We start from the raw sequence: 17,564 nt of genomic DNA, 5'->3' as shown, positions 1-17,564 counted from the left end.
GCAAGACAGGCACCCACTCAGACAACACGACGTGGCACATGCCAAGGGACACATATTTAACCTACACAGTGTGCTCCTCAACCTAAGCTCCTAAGGCTGACCACCTTGTATAGTACAGTGCTCATGGGTAACTGAGGCACACACATATCCCACTCACTAAGTTTAATATGGAGCAGGTAACAGCCACATATCTATCACATGCCAGGATCCAACACATGACACAGCCAATCATGGCACTTCACAACAACTATGAGTATCACTCTGTATCCATGTGGGTGTGAATGACCTGGGGCAAACCTCCCTGGACTACATGACAGGAGACATGGTTGAACTCTTTGATTATGTGGTCCAGGCAGGTGTGACAGTAGCCCTGAGTAGTATACCACCATCACCCAGAATGATGCTGCCGTACTATCAACAGATGATTGACTGCAACATTGGCTTACATGTTTTGTGCCATTCTCAGGGGATCCAGTATCTCCCTGCTTGGGATGACATGATTGACAGAACAGATTCCCCTGGATTCATGAAGCTCCATATCAAAACAGTGTTATTTTGACATGGACTGGTTTGTGTCCGTGTAGAGCAGCAGCGCGCCTTGAATATTAATGAAGGCACACTGCTCAGCTCTGACACAGACACGGATTTGTGTACGAGAGCAGGGGTGTGTGTCTGAGAGTAGAGCTCTCAAAAAATACATGCCCCCTGAATGGAAGTCAACAGCAGCGAGAGTGTGTGTCTGAGGACACTACTGTTAGCGTCCGTGGATAAAAAGAAAAAGTAAAACAGTAAAGCACACACGATACATTCCCAAGTATGTAAGAGGAATATTTAAAATCTGTCCCTATTTGTTCCCCCATCATTATATGCTTTCCCCAGAATGTGTGCAAGCACAAGGTAAAGCAAAGATCCTGTCATGTTATTAATGTTCACACAGCCCCCCCACACAGATAAAGGTGAAGAAAGCAATGTCCATACCCCTAGCAAAATAGTCAAAACACATATGTTTTTGTTTTTCATTTTATTTCTCCTCTGCAATAAAGTTTATAGCAACAAAACAAACAGCCTTTGTAGGCCTTGAACCCAGGACCCCATACACCATAGTCAAAAATCTTATCTGCTAAGTCATTTGAGATGTGCAATGTTTTTCATAACATATCATGCACTCTGGTTATTAAACATTAATGGCAAACAAATGTCAGCCCAAGTCTTGGGCCCAGGAGCCCATACACCATAGTCAAAGCAATTGACCAGTAAGCCATGCAAGCTACAACATTGCATGATGTTTTTCCCAACATATCATGCAATCCGGTTATTTAACATTAATGGAAAAAATGGCAGTTTTAGTACTTGAACCTAGGACCCTGTACACTATAGTCAGAGAACATGCCACCATACCATCTGAGCTGTATGAGCTGCTCTTGCTTTTTCAAACATATCATGCAATAGAGGCATACAACAATAGTGAGAAACTTCTGTGGAAACATTCATGTGTTCTATATAGACATATATACATAGCTATATATAAACATATACATATATATCTATACCTATCTGTCTCATAATTTGATATATTTGTAGAATGTTATATACACGTATATGTATATATATATATATATATATATATATATATATATATATATATATATATATATAGTTTTATTTATCTTTATAATGTTATATGTGTGTGTGTGTGTGTGTGTGTGTGTGTGTGTGTGTGTGTGTGTGTGTGTGTGTGTGTGTGTGTGTTGAAACATATTTATGGAAATATAGCGACACACACACACACACACACACACACATATATATATATATATATATATATATATATATATATAGAGTCATTCTAAGAGGATCCATTATCTGTTTGCCTGGGATGACATGAATGACAGACCTCGATACATTGCCAGAGATTGCCTACATTTTTCACCCCGGGCTACTGGATACTGGCCAATGCTCTTGCCACCCCTATAGTGCCTTTTGTAGGCAGTGTTCCAAAGACCAAATTACTACCATAACAGCTACAAATAAATGCAATCTGAGACTCATGCTGCTCAATGCTGAAATTCTAAATCTCAAAATGCACTCGCTCGAATCACTCCTTAAAATGGAGGAAAGCGACATCTGTGCTGTAACACAGACCTGGTTCAAGGCAGCAGAAAAGACCCCTGCACTACCAGGCTATAACTCATTTCACACCTTTTGGCCACAGAACTTGGATCAAAGCTCCAAAGGAGGTGGTGTTTCCATATTCATAAAGGATGTGCACACCTTCAGACTGGTAGCCCAACATAATGCATCTTAGATACTTCAGGTGCAGCTAACATTGGGTTACACAGCGATTCAAGTCATAGCCTGCTATAGGCCCCCAACCATGTCCCAAGATGCACACGCCATGTTCCTAAGCACCCTGGAGAATACTAGGGTCCAAACTAACACTCTCATACTGGGTGACTTCAACTATCCCTCTATTAACTGGGAAAACTATTCATGTACCAATACACCTGCCCAATGCTTTCTGGAATTCATAAATTTCAATGTCCTGGACCAGCTCGTTTTTACCCTCACTAGAAGTAGCAGCATCCTTGACCTGGTCACTACTAACATGGGTGACTGTTGCTCTACACCAATAGTCAACTCCTCCATGGTTAAATCCGACCACAAACTAATCACCTTGGAAATCCACATCCCGCCCACCATCCCCACAAAGGTAACCACCATGAAAAACTGCTCCAAAGCTTACTTTGGGCTCCTAAAAAATGAGATGGCTAACTTCACGGCACTCATGCAAATCGAGAATATTTGCATAACCGTTGAATCATACACCAATGCGCTGTACAAATACGTACACAAATGCATGGATCACACCATACCCAATAGAACCAAGATGCTCTCCTCAAACAAAAGAAAGCTAATCTGGTGGTCCCCTGCCATAAACAAACTGTACAACAGAAGGAGGAAACTGATGTGAATAAGGTGAAGTCCCATGACTGGAAAAACTCCCTTATCAGCCTCAACAAAAGGTTGACATCCCTCCTCAAATCATGTAAAGGTAGTTATGAAAACAGAATTAAAGCAGGTAGTAAAGACAACCATAAGGCCTTCTATAATTATGTAAAGAATCTCCATGGCAATACCCAGATTTGCTCTGACCTATTGCACAATGGTACCTCCTATACCAAGCCAACAGATATTGCCAATATACTGGCCAACAGATTCAGTGCTAACTTTACCCCTCCCCCCCAAAGGACCAATCACAATACCAGTAGATTTACAGGCACCCAGTATTACTGATGCACAAGTTAAAACATCACTGTCCAAGGCCAAGAATTCAGCTTCTATGGAACCTGACAATATCCCTGGCTGTGTTGTGCATGAACTACAGAGTGAACAGGCACCTTACCTGTGTGCCCTGTTCAACCACAACCTCACCTCAGGCTTTGTCCCCACTGAATGGCACACTGTTACAGTCATTCCTCTCCACAAAGAAGAAGCAACTACAGACCCCGGGAACTATCTGCCCATTAGCCTGGCAAGTCTGATATGCAAAGCTATGGATTTCATCATCATGGACCTAATAAACAAGGATATAGGGAATCTCCAAACTCTGGATCCTTCACAGTTTGGTTTTGTGAAGGGTAGATCATGCCTGCTCAACTTAGTCATCTTCTTTGAGTAAGTCACCAGAGCTGCGGATGAAGGCAAGGTGGTTTATACAGCCTACCTTGATTTGGCCAAGGCCTTTGATACCATTCCACACTCAGGAATCATACAAAACATCACTAACTATGCATCAACCCCTATATCACTAGGTGGGTTGCAAAATGACTCACAGATAGAACCCACAGTGCGAAAGTAGCTGACTCCAACTCAGACTGCTGACAAAGTTCGTAGACGATTGCAAGTTGGGAGCTGTTATTAACTCCCCAAGTGATGTTGACATCCTACAGAAAGGTATCAATGAGACCAACGACTGGTGTCAGAACCATGGCCTTAAGCATAATGCCAAAATCGTGTCTTCACCATCCTCGGGAAAAAACAGTTCCCTTGAATTACCACATTGATGGTAGTCCACTGAACACAGAAGGCATTATAAGAGATCTTAGAGCACAGGTTGACAGCAACTTCTCTTTTGGCCACCACATTGCCACTGTGGTCAGAAAGTCCTTCTATGTGGCATATCTGATTACTAAGGGTTTGGCATCCAGAAAGAAAGAGGTCATTGTCTCCCTCTACTCTTCCCTCATTAGGCCAATCATTGAGTACAGTGCCCCATTTGGCATATACCTCACTAGACACCTGCAACAACTGGAGAGGCTGCAAAAATACCTCACAAAGAGGATCCCAGGCCTTAAACATTTGCCCTATATGGACAGACACAAAAAACTCCAACTATTCTCTGTCTCATATTGCCTACTTAGAGGTGATCTCTCATTGACTTACAAAACCATGTGTGATCCAGCTCTGTTAGAAATGCTACATCTAAAGAAATCCCAATCCCTCCACACCACATGCTTTAGACACCTCACCCTCAGTACCACAATCAACAGAACATGCTGTAGGGACAGGCTCATAACCCATAGACTGCCCATACTAAGGAATAGACTTCCCATACATGTCAAGCAGAGCACCTCACTGGCCTTCTTCAAGAGAAATCTTGATGAGTGGATGGGAAATAGAAAATTCACCCCTGGGATCACTCCAGTGGCTCTACTCAACAGTGGGACTAGGAACTACACAGTCGGGTGGCATGATGCTAAGGTAATCCTATAGGCTAGGCTTGTAAAGGGTCCAGGGCCATTAGCCTAGTACACACCTATGAACCTATATATACATATATATATATATATATATATATATATATATATATATATATATATACACACACACACACACACACACACACACACACACACACACACATAGGTATATATATGTATATATATATATATATATATATATATATATATATATATATATATATATATATATATATATATATATATATATATATATATATATATATATGTTGCCAGGGTCTATATTAAATCAGCAAACACTTAAAAAAGTGAATGCTGATTTATCGACCTCATGTAAGGGAAAGCTTACAATCCCAAACACTTAGAGCAGTGATTTTTTTCCCAGGGAAAAAAAAATCACTGTTCCAAAAAAGAAAAAAAAAAAACCAAAACTTTAAAACATTACATAAAGTGGGTGGTTTTGCTCCCCACACCCCCTGAGTTGGGGGGCTGTACCCCCCACACCCCCTACTTAAATATACCAACTCCAAGATCGCACTACAGTGATGAAAACAGCAAAATAAGAAGGTGGTCAAGTGATTTCTTTCCCAGGGAAAGAATTCGCTTATATGCCGTTTCAGTATTTTGCCATTTCGTGCTTTCAAGTTCAATCAAGACACTTTCAAAAGAATGTGTCTTCAATCATATAATAGGGAACCTGTACATATATATATATATATATATATATATATATATATATATATATATATATATATATATATATATATACACTGCCCACACCCCCCATTAAGGAAACCACCATAAAGAACTTTTCCAAAGCCAACTTTATGCTTCTTAAGACAGAAGTGGCTAAGTTCATGACACCCATGCAGACGGAAAATAGAAGTACGACTGCTGATTATTACACCAATGCACTGTATGAATACATACTCAAGTGCATGAATTGTGCCATCCCAAATAGAACCAAGATGCTCTTCTCCCAATAAAGGAAGTCAATCTGGTGGTCCCCTGCCATAAAGAAACTGTACAACAGTAGGTAGAAACTGTTGCAAACAAGGAGTAAACTCCCATAATTGTAAGAACTCCCTTATTAGCCTCAGTAAGAAGCTGAGATCCCTCATAAAATCCACCAAAGCTAGTTACAAAAACAAATGTGCAACTGATTCTAAAGACAATCACAAAGCATTATATAGCAATGTCAAGAATTTCAATGGCAACACTCAGATCTGCATTGAGTTACAGCGCAATGGCAGTAAATATAAACAACCAACTGATATTGCCAACATCCTGGCAGATAGATTCAGTGCTACCTTTACCCCCTCTCACCTCTAAAGGGCTCATCTCAATGTTGGACGAATGTAAAGCCCCTGTAATCACAGCCGCACAGGTAAAAAACACACTCTCCAAAGCCAAGAATACAGCATCCATGGGACCAGACACCATCCCAGGCTGTGTTCAGCACAAACTACAGAATGAACTGGCATCCAGCCTAAGTACCATGTTCAATCATAGCCTCACTTCAGGCTTTGTGCCTACTGAATGGCACACAGTGATGGGTATCCCACTCCACAAGGGGGGAACCACCACAGACGCTGGGACCCACTGCCCCATCAGCCTGAGAAGCCTGATCTGCAAGGCCATGGAGCGTATCATCATGGAACTTATAAACGATGATATAGGTAACCTCCAAACTGTGGACCCCACCCAGTTTGGGTTTGTGAAAGCTACATCATGTCACCTAAACCTGATTGACTTCTTTGAAGCAGTCAACAGAGCCAAGGACAATGCCAACGTGGTTCACACAGCCTACCTAGACCTTGCCAAGGCCTTTGACAGCATCCCCCACACTGAAATTACAGAAAAACTCACCAAACTAGGCATAAATACATATGTCATGAGATGGGTTGCCAACTGGCTTACATTCAGAACCCACACTGTGAAAGTAGCAGACTCCAAATCTGACTCCAGACCAGTGAAAAGTGGAATACAACAGGGTTTGGTCCTTGGTCCTCTCCTGTTTAGCATCTACTTCTCTAAAGTTCAGACTAACACAGAGGGTCTATGGCTAACAAATTTCATAGATGACTGCAAACTGGGATCCATTATTGAATCCCATAAAGATGTGGACAGTCTACAAAAGGACCTCATTGACACAGATGCCTGGTGTCAAAGCCATGGCCTCAAACTCCATGCCAAATAATGCATTGTCATCCCCTTTGGGTAAAACTCTGTGCCCATGAACTACCACATAGCTGATAGTAAACTTAACACTGAACATGGTACACAGGTGGATAGTATTCTCTCCTTTGATTACCACATTGCCACAATACTCAGGAAATCCTTCTATGTGGCACATCACATCACAACAGGTGTCTCATCCAGAACAAAGGAGATCATTGTTCCTCTCTACTCATCCCTCATTAGACCTATTATACAGTACAGTGGCCTGTTTGTTATGTACCTCACAAGACATCTACAACAACTAGAAAGTCCACAGAATTACCTCACAAAGAGGATCACTGGCCTCAAACAGATGCCCTATGCAAACTGTCTCAAAATACACCAGCTTTAATACATTGCATATCACCATCTCAGAGCCAATCTCTGCCTAACATACAAAGCCATGACAAACCCAGATCTGTTGGACATACTACATGTAAAGAAATCCCAGTCCCTCCAAAATATATGCTCCAGAGAGCAAAACCTTGTCACCACAATAGACAGAACATGCTGGAGGGATAGATTACTGTCCATAGCACTTCCCATTCTCTGGAATAAACTACCCATTTATGTGAAACAGAGCTCCTCATTAGCCCTCTTTAAGATAAATATTGACATTTGAATGGTAAATAGGAAATCCACCCCGTGACTCAGTTCTGTATGCCTGCTCGAGGGGCACATGAATTTATTTGTCTTGTGTGGCGAAAGCCAGGGAATCTTGTTGGCTAGGCTTATATAGGCCCTAGGGCCAATATCCTAGTATCTACCTATGAACCTATGCACACACACACACACACACACACACACACACACACACACACACACACACATATATATATATATATATATATATATATATATATATATATATATATATAGGTTTACTATCATAAATTCGAAAATCAGAACAAAACGTGTCTGCATTTTCGAATTTATACATCGGAAATGAACATTTCCGAATTTTCCTAATGTCGAAAACAGCTGTGTATTGTCGAATACACAGCACTCCCACCCATCCCGTAACTACCTACCTAACTAGCCTAAACACACAGTTATGCGCCCCCCACACACCCCCAACTTAATATTCCAACTCCGAGATCGCACTACAGTGAGGAAAGGAATGTATTTCCCTAACCGCACTGTACCGCGATCCCCTCACATGAGCGAACGTTAGAATTGCGAATGCACAGTCCATTTGCAATGGTAACGTTCGCTCACATCACCTGCCGAAATATGAAGTATTCGAACATCTGTTGTTCGAATACTTCATAGCCGTTGAAGTGCACGTCGGCATTGTGATAGAAAACCATATATATATATATATATATATATATATATATATATATATATATATATATATATATATTCATATACACATATGTAGTCATATAATATGCAGTCCAGACATACCTCAGAATCATACATATCAACCTCTTAGTGCAAGACTAATGAACAAAAGCTGTACAATGGGTGGGAAATGTACCACATATACAGACATAATCAGAATATTGCTGTCATAACCGAACAGTTGTACAGCAACAGGGACTGTATCAGCAGAACTGTCTGAATGATATGAGGATGGGAATTGACATGTATGTCAGTCTTCACTGACATAAATACTTGCATCATAACAGTGTTACCCAGAGAAATGCAAATAAACCGTGGAACAGAAACTAAGTATGGGCCAAACACCTGGACAGTCTTGAAACAGCCTGGCAGTGGAGAGGTATGCTCACAACCCTTTAGTGCAATGAATCTGGAACAAGCCAGACAAAGTGAGAGGACAAAGGTATGACAATAGAGACATATCCAAATGATGTGAGTATATAAGCTGAGAAGGTTGTTGTAGTAACACGTTTCCTGCCAACATATATTGACAGAAATATCACCATAGTGCATTTTATAGTTAATGTCTGGAAGCCAAAAGAAAGAACCACCTTAACAGGTACAAGCATACATAATCTGAGGGCTGTGCTACTGTGCTGTGGAGATTCTATACATAGCTATTGAAGGCCCTGTGGTTGTCTTCACTATCTGCTGCAATCATGTTTTCATAGCTACCTTTACAGGATTTGATGAGAGATCTCAACCTTTGGTTGAGGCTGATAAGTGAGTATTTCCAGTCTTGGGACTTCACCTTATTCCACATCAGTTTCCTCCTTCTGTTGTAGAGTTTGTTTATGGCAGGGGACCACCAGATTGGCTTCCTTTTTTATGAGAAGAGCATCTTGGTTTTATTGCATATGGTGAGAACTATGCATTGTGTATGTGTTTGTACAGTGCATTGGTGTAAGATTCTGTGGTCATGCAACTAGTCTCCATCTGCATGGGTGTCATGTAATTAGCCACCTCTGTTTCTAGGTGCCCAAAGTTAGCCTTGGAGAAGATTTCATGGTGGTTACCTTTGTGGGATAGTGGAAGAGATATGGATTTCCAAGGTGATTACTTTGTGTTAGCATCTAACCCGGGAAGAGTTGACTACTGGTGTAGAGCAACATTCGCCCATGTTAGTAATGACCAGGTCAAGGATGTTGCTACCTCTAGTGAGAATAAGAAAGAGCATGTCCAGGGCATTGGAATTAGTGAATTCCAGAAAGCAGTAGTCAAGTGTATTGGTACATGAGTATTTTTTCCAGTTAATGGTGGCGTAGTTGATGTTGGCCAGTATGAGATTGTTGGGTTGGAACCTATTATTCCCCAGCGTGCTTAGGAATGGGGAGTGTGAGTCTTGGGCCATGTATGTGGACCTACAGCAGGCTATGACCTGTATTGCTGTCTTACCCAATGTTAGCTGTACCTGATGTATCTCAGATGCATTATGTTGTGCTAACAATCTGTAGGTGTATGCATCTGTTATGAATATTGAAACACCACCACCTTTGCAGCTTCGGTCCAAGTTCTAGGCCAAACAGGTGTGGAATGAGTGATAGCCTGGTAGTGCAGGTGTGCTTCCTGCTGCCTTGAACCAGTTCTCTGTTACAGCAGAAATGTCGATGCTCTCCAGTTTAATGAGTGCCTTGAGCGAGTGCATTTTGAAATGTAGACCTCTAGTGTTGAGCAGCATGATCCTCAGATTACATTTGTCTGTAGCTGTTACAGTGGTAATGTATTATTTGGAACACTGCCTAAAAAAGCCACTATAGGGGTAGCAAGAGGCTTGGCCAGTATCCGGAAGCCCAGGGGTGACAGATGCAGGATATCTCTGGCAAAGAATCATGGTCTGTCAAACATGTCATCCCAGGCACACAGATAGTGGATCCCCTTACAATGATACCAGAAATGTAGCCAATTGTTCAAATCAATCATTTTCAGCTTACATTGTGGTATCATTCTAGGTGATGGTAGGATGCTGCTCAGGGCTAGGGTCATAACTATATGGGCTACATAGTTGGAGAGCTCCTCCATGTCTGTTTCCATATATTCCAGGGAGTTACATCTCAGGTCATTCACACCCACATGTATGTGTACCTGTTGTTGAGGGACCTCAGTGTGTGTGTGTGTTATGTGGAAGATCCTGGAACCTGACAGTGGGATGACTGTCACTTTCTCCATTTTCAACCTAGTGAGTGGTGCATCACTGTTCCTCACTATCAAGTCAACTGTCCCTAGTGTTTTGGCCATGCTGTTTTGCCTTAGATGTGTTGGTTGACTGACACACTGTTTAGGAGACATATGTGTCTTGTGATTAGTGTTGTGTGGTAGTGGTGGAATGCATGTCTGCCTTGGAGGTCTCTGCTGTTTGTGCAGCTTTTTATTGAGAGCCTCCGCAAAGTTGATTGTGCGGTTTGTGTTTTTATATGAGAGCAGTGCTGGTGTGTGTTCTGGAGGGCTATGTGTTCCATGTAGTGTGGTGCAAGTGTTCACAATCTCCTCTTGACCAACTATTCTGGTCTTGGCTGGAGAGTGTGTGGCTTTCAGTTTGGATATATAAGTGCATCTCTTGCAAGTCTGAGTGTAGAGCGATAAGAAGTGAGGGTTGTCAGTGTACACAAGGCAGTTGCTACATTGCCTCAGGATGACCAAGTTCAGCAGGTTAATAGATGAAAGCACAAGAAACTGCCCTGTAGACATGCTTGGAGGGGAGGCCATTAATAACAATTACTGTAGCTGTTTCCTCATAGAACGCTTAGTGCTGTTAGCACTTTTGAGTGCTAAAATACTGGCTGCAAGATGTTTGGTAAAATGCTAAAGTAATAAGCTATTAAATGTGCAGGAGAGGAGAAAACTAGCATATCTAAGTGACAAATTGAGGAGCAGACTTGGGCAACACTCAGAAGCTAACATACAGTCCTGGATACAGCAAATCTGTATCTGTACTAGACTAGTTACATGGAAGGTAACTCATTAGTACTATTTTAATAGTCAGATGTCTGGTGTATTATATTTGTCTCCATGATAATGCAGCTGGTGTGCAATGGATGTGTGAGTGCATATCACATGTGCAACCACTCATTTATACATGTGTTCCATACAGTATACTCACACCCCTTGCTACTGTAATGACAGCACATATAGGCATGTTATGTAAAGGAAATAATATATACCTGGCATGCAAATAAATATACAACCCTTGCACCCAGGAACCTTTACACAATAGTCAAAGCATATAACCACTAAGCCATCTGGGCTGTACTGTTTTATGATGTTTTCAACCATACCATGCAGTACAGTCAGTTTATCATAGGGAAAGACTGTGGAATCAGTAATGCTTTAGTTGTCAATAACTTGCTGCACTGTCAGAGCCAAGAACACCTTAGCACAATTCTGGACCACGCCAGATGAAATTGGGGGATGAGTCTGTGGACATATAAACACACTGGTAATTATACAAAGGGACCCATGCCACTGACAGCTGCTGCCCCCCTACCCCCCACACAGTACAACTAATAAGTACTCAGTACACTGCTACAAATTCAGGATAGGCCATACACAATGGCCAGACATACACTGACCTCTTAGCAATACAATTAAAATGACTGAAGATAGTAAAACAACAGACAACCAGCCAGCAATACACACAAATGTTTTAATGTGTTTTGCCGTCAAGTATTACAACATTACAAAACATATTTGCCTTAAATATAGGAAGCAAATGACACTTCATTACATATGTTCTTAAACAGCCTTCAATTACATTCCTCAGTTAGCCCCCTAGGGGATACAGTTTCAAATGATACCATGTAAATTGATTCTTTACATAACAATGGTTCTGTTATACGTGTTCAATCAAACTGGGAAACAGACCTTTTTCAGAAAAGTACATTGTAACCCACTACAGTCCCCATGGTGAAATGTATGACAAGTAACAGCTATAGGACGTTTGTCCATGTAATAACTAATATCTCTCACATTTTCTAACAGACTGATTCTATGGCATGTCCTACTATTGCACAGACCCATCTCTTGACTGTACAGGGTTCTACATGCTGTCCAGCCTTTGCACTCATATGTATGGCCCCTACCTCACTTAATGTGTCTTATTCCACAACATCACTGGGATGATAGCAGGAATGTCAGCACTAAATACTGATAGACCATACTTATCAACCTTCTACTGCATGACAACTTGACAAAGCCTGTCATATAAGTGGAGGACAGAGGTCCAAACACAGGGCCATATTTGAAATATTGCTGTTATACACTAAGAAAGTTGCTGGTGTTACAGGGTTGGTTGCAACATCTCTATTGTGAGGGATATGAAGTCAGAAACACAAATGGGTGTTGCCATTTACTGGCAGCAATGACCAGAGTATGCCACTGATTTGCCAAGGACTACACCTGTCTGGGTAACACACTAAAGATAACAGGCAATCCTCTGGCCATTATATGGATAGGCCTACAGCTCATAGCTATGCAGGCACATAGCTTTGTTATACTGAAATCCATGCAGAAGTAGTATGTACACACAAAGCCGATAAAACTAGCAGTATTCACATCATATAACCGCAATACTCACATTTGGTCCCTACGTATGTAACCTTCTCCACCATTTAGTTAGCCTGCCTCCACAAGTCTTGTTTTATGAGTTATTCCCACCTGCTGTGTGCAACACTCAATAGCCTTACACATCCAGGATGTGGTCCTCACAGCCAAGGCAAAGGGACAATGCCCACATTAAGTTCTCAAGTATAGGAGTGTGTTGCCATGACATTGGCTATTGGAAGAACTACCCAGCTGCTCTGCCTGCAATTAGCAAGTGGGGAACACCAACTGGTGCACAGGCCATCACCTGGTCAAGAGCATTACCTAAAAAGGGCATGCAGACATCTATTCCAAATATCTGTCTACCAGTACTCCACGATAAGAAAACAAAAAGACGTGGAGCAACCTTCTGATACAACCCAGTGCAGTGTGAAATAATAAAAAAGGTATATGAAACAAATCAGCATATAAGTGAATGTAGTATGTGTTTTCTAATAATGGGAATTAGGATTTTGAGAGATTTATGTCTGAGCAAGACTTGCTGTAGTGATGTCCTGCTAAACAGCACCTGTGGCCATAGCATCTTCCTGTCTCTGCTTTGACATAGAACACAGCTCAGGACCCTAACTCACCCCAGGAAAGGACAGCTCACATATGATAAACACTGGACTATCTGTAAAACACTACTGACTGTGCCACTGCTAAGCCAGCTGCAAGGATATTGTACATATCCATATGCTACCTGTGAATATAAGTATGATACACATTTGTTATGTAAATCTAATATAACTATATAGTGTGTATACATCTACCATAGCCAGAGAACAGGCAAGATTCCACACATGTGGATGGACGGGGTGCTCATAGATAGACTGCTGCCCATCATGCCCCTGCCACAAGTGCCATAGCAGGTGTCACCAGATGCATGTTTTGGACTGTCATGGAGGCACAGGCACGTGTCAGATCTAACACTGGACATATTCTCAGAGTCACAAATACAACTCTTTATGCTATATGTGACAGCATCCTTGATCTTGGAGATGCCCACTTTTATTTTGCTGAGGTCATAAATAGATGGTTGGGTGAGATGGTGGCAATCCTCGACTGTGGGATGTCTGTGCCACAGCATGTGGCAGGAGTTAGGACATAGGACAGCACATGTGCTGGGAGTACAATGGTGTAAAACTGTAAACCATGGCTGCATTTGTCACTCAAACACATACAGTAAAAATACTAACTTCACACACAGTTGGCATGACTGGGATTAGAACCACTAACTACATAGGTCTTGCTATTAAAGTGCTCTGCATTTATTGCACACACCATGGAGAAATTAGGGTGAAGTGTGCTCCACAGTTCCTCTAAGGTGAACAACATCCACTGGCCTTACACAGTATGGCAATGGGAGATGTCCTGGGTGAGAATGGCCAGGAAATACTATCAGCTACAGAAATATACACAATGACCAACACAAATATAGCCATACACACATTTGCCACACCTGCAGTTAGCAGCCCTGCCTATGTCATCTTTCAGTTCATACTGTTACAGAGTTTTGGCACACAGCACATGACTTATTGGCCTGAAGAGTATCATCAGTTACCTGTATGGTCAATGGTGACAGCAGTCCTCATACAGTGGACCTTGGGATATGTACTGGGGGGTACCATGGTGTAAAAATATTAAACCCAGCACCCCACCCACATTGGATATAGTACTCACTCATACCCATGATAATGCTATGACAAACCCACAATCACAGATCTACCAGGAATGAGATTCAACCTTTGCTTGCCTATCTAATTATTGCTATTACACTGATATGCATTTATTGCACATGCCACTGAGCTAGCAGGGTGAAGATTATTTCATGGCTGTCCTAAGGTGACCAACATCACTATCCCTTGTAATGTATGGCAATGTGCAGTGTATTTGGAGAATGGGGCCTCAGAATGCTGTCTCCTCACACACACTTGCAAATACACACACACACACACACACACACACACACACACACACACACACACACACACACACACACACACACACACACACACACACACACACACACACACACACACACACACACACACACACACACACACTCACATTTGTCAGGACTCAGAGGGTAAACCACACCTGTCTATTCATTGGTAGAACCTTGTTATGCTGGTACTGCAAGCTCAAGGTAGCCCATAGGGTGAAGAGTGTCACAAGGTACCTTTACAGTGTAGTACAGCAGCAACCCTTTCTAAGTATAGCAATGGGGTGTGTAGTGGGTGAGAAGGTTCTCAAAGTATTTTCAACTACAAGTTTATAAACTCACAAACACTGTTATACTTAGTAATGCACACAGACACATTTATCAGTACTGGGTCTACTGGTGCAGGTGTCCCTGGGTGTGTACCAGACTAATGTCCATGGAGATATGAGAAGAGTAGGGCATGTGAGTACACGGGTATCATGGCACCTGACATTTGTCAGCATGCCATCTATCGACTACTGCCACTTGAGTGATCCCCAGGATGACAGTTATATTCACCATCCACTCATCTGAATTTCTCTGGAAGAGGGACAGTGAGGTGTTTTGACTGACATGTATGCATAATATATCACATAACGTGGCCAGTGTCTGGGTTATTGATCTGTCTCCAAGCATGTTCTGTTGAATGTGATAATGTGGTTGAGGTATCCATGGCATGTGGTGCATATAGAATGGGGTTTCCTAGCTGTGGCATTTGTAACACATCTAGGCAGACATGGCATTGTCAGGCAAGCAGGGATTGCCTGTCAGTAGCCAAGATGTGACCAGGAACACATGGAGGTTTTGGCCTCTTTCCATATCAGACAGTTGTTCCGTGCCTAGGGTCATACATGTCAGGTACACTTGCAGCCTTCCCAGTTGTTGAAGGTGTCTACTGAGTTACATGGCAAATGGGGCATTGGACCTACTGATTGGCCTAATGAGCGGGAAGTAGAGGGAGACATTGACCTCTTCATTCCTGGATGACATACCCTTAGTTATGCAATATGCCACATGGAAGGATTTTCTGTCCACAGTAGCAATGTGGTGGTCAGAAGGGAGGTTGTTGACAAGCTGTGTTCATAGACCTCCTATAAGGACATCTGTCTCCATTGGGCTACCACCAATGTGGTCATTTGTGGATAACACATTGATTCAACAGGGGATTGGGACACGTTTCTTGACATTGAGACTAAGGCCAGTGTTCTGACAACAATTGGAGGTGTCAGTGATGACTTTATGCACAATGTTAACATAATCTGGGGATGTAAAAATAGCCTCCAATTAGCAATTGTCTGCAAACATTGTTAACCACAGTTCATTCCTGTCAGGCTGGATATCAGAGCCACACACAACACACAAGACTGGACACAGGACAAGAACCTGTGGTACTCCACACATGACTATTTGGCAGTCTGACACCACTCATGACTGTTTTGCAGTCAGACATGGAGTCCACTGGTTTCACACTGTGAGTTCCATCTGTGAGCCAGTTTGCAGACCACTTAGTGACATATGGATTAATGAACAGATGAATATGTTTGCTTATGATTCCTGATTATGGAAATGTATCACTGGACTACAAGGGCCACATATCATGTTTTTGACTCTATATTGTTCATAGTAATATCACATGACAAACAAATTATAGGACTGAAGAGTGTCCACAACTACCACAAAAGTGGGCCCTTTACAGTGGATATTTGGTAGTTTGCTGGGTGGACCACACAAAAGTGTAGCAAAACCCACCCCCAATGGATCATAATGTTAAAAACAAAACTACAGACAGACACACTTGATAGGAAAGAGATTCAACCCCCTACCTAACTAGTTTACTCCATTACAGTATTACACATTTATTAGATGTGCCACAACACTTACATATTTGAGAGCTGTCCAAAGGTATCTTTGAAGGTGAGTGACATCAGCAGCAGTGATAAAGGAGGGGAAAGGGAAGTATAGTAAGTGCCAAAGTCCTCAAATTTATGTCCTTACAGACAATCTCACACAAACAAACACATTTTTATATTTGTCAGGACCAGGATTAGAGCTCCTATTTAACTAGATTACTGCACTACAGTATTACGCATTTATCAGACACACCACAAAGCCTACATATTTAAAAGCTGTCCAAAGGTATCTTTAAAGGTAAGTGACATCAGCAGAAGTGATAAAGGAAGGGAAAGGGAAGTGTAGTAAGTGCCACTGGCCTCAAAATCATGTCTCTACAACTACAGACACTCTTGCACAAACAAACACACATTTACATTTAACAGGACTGAGATTAGAACTCCTACCTAAAGAGTTAACTGCACTAGAGTTCCATGCATTTATCAGATGCACCATGATGCTTACATATTTGAAAGCTGTCCAAAGGTATCTTTAAAGGTGAGTGACATCAGCAACAGTGATAAAGGATGGGAAAGGGAAGTGTGGTAAGTGCCACTGGCCTCAGAATCATGACTCTACAACTACAGACACTCTCACACCAACAAACACACTTTTTACCAGGACTGAGATTAGAACTCCTACCTCACTAATTTACTGCACTATAATATTAAACATTTATCAAACTTGCCACAAAGCTTACATATTTAAGAGCTGTCCAAAGGTATCTTTAACAGTGAGTGACATCAGCA

Source organism: Protopterus annectens, chromosome 3.part0 (assembly GCF_019279795.1).
Source record: "Protopterus annectens isolate FY-2018-M chromosome 3.part0, PAN1.0, whole genome shotgun sequence".
NCBI lineage: Eukaryota > Metazoa > Chordata > Ceratodontiformes > Protopteridae > Protopterus > Protopterus annectens.
The sequence above is the reverse complement of the archived record's forward strand: the minus strand, read 5'-3'. Positions refer to the sequence as shown.